Source organism: Chrysochloris asiatica, unplaced genomic scaffold, assembly GCF_000296735.1.
Source record: "Chrysochloris asiatica unplaced genomic scaffold, ChrAsi1.0 scaffold00212, whole genome shotgun sequence".
In the NCBI taxonomy this organism is placed as follows: domain Eukaryota; kingdom Metazoa; phylum Chordata; class Mammalia; order Afrosoricida; family Chrysochloridae; genus Chrysochloris; species Chrysochloris asiatica.
This window is the reverse complement of record NW_006408730.1, coordinates 1451910-1453013: the sequence shown is the minus strand read 5'-3', so window position 1 is coordinate 1453013 and position 1104 is coordinate 1451910. Positions and strand designations below refer to the sequence as shown.

The 1104-nt window shown below is 43.5% G+C and overlaps 1 pseudogene; it reads left to right on the top strand.

The window, feature by feature from the left end:
• The first annotated feature begins 285 nt into the window (after positions 1–285).
• Positions 286–745, top strand: LOC102828734 (annotated as a pseudogene).
• Positions 746–1104: the final 359 nt, after the last annotated feature.

Sequence of the window (1104 nt, the reverse complement as noted above, 5' to 3'; positions counted from 1 at the left end):
ACTAAATACAAACAGAGAGAGGAGTATTCACATCAAGTACTCATGCTATCCCCTCCGTACACAGGGTAGATAGGGATGAGCAACTTAGACACTGGCTACCTAAAATGAGGGGGTGATAAAGGCACGAAGTGACTGGCTTACAGAGTTTCAAGGGGGAGTTTAGTTTAATAGTGTGTGGGGGAAGAAAGAGTCTCCACTGAATAGTTTTCATCTTGTCTAGGTGGGTCTACTTAAAGGAGATGGGGCCTTTCGGCCACAGCCGCCATCCTGCAGTAATCCCCCAAGATGACGAACACAAAGGGAAAGAGGCAAGGTACCTGCTATATGTTCTCCAGTCCTTTCAGAAAGCATGGGGTCATTTCTTTGGCCACATACATGCGAATCTACAAGAAAGGCAATATTGTGGACATCAAGGGAATGGGCACAGCTCAAAAAGGCATGTCACACAATGTTACCATGGCAAAACCAGAAGAGTCTATAATGTGACCCAGCATGCTGTCGGCATTGTTGTGAACAAGCAAGGGCAAGATTCTTGCCAAGAGAATTAATGTGCGCTTTGAGCATATTAAGCATTCTAAGAGCCGAGTGAAGGAAAATGATCAGAAAAAGAAGGAAGTCAAAGAGGACGGGACCTGGGTTCAGCTAAAGCACCAGCCTGCTCCCCTTCAGAGAGGCGCACTTTGTGAGAACGAATGGAAAGGAGCCTGAGCTGCTAGAATCTATTCCCTATGAATTCACGGCATAACAGGAGTGAAATAAAGATGCCTGAGGGGTACAAATGTCAGGTTTTTGGTTGTAATTGTGTGAAGGTGTGGTATGTTTCCCCCCCCCCCCCCAAGTACATAGTATTTAAAGCACATTGTGTTCCCCAGTGTGCTTGATAATAAATGCTTTTACTGTTGGGAAAAAAAAAAAAAAAAGAGAGAGAGATGGGGATAAAATTGCTATGATTCAATAGTGAATACTTGTTATGACTAACTGCGAATGTCACAATTGTAAAGGTAGTTTTGTAACAAAAACGGGGAAATAGTTAATCTTACAGTTCAGAAACAAAGGACCATAGGACTGTTAAGGGAGAAGAACACAAGCGGAATGAGAGACCTT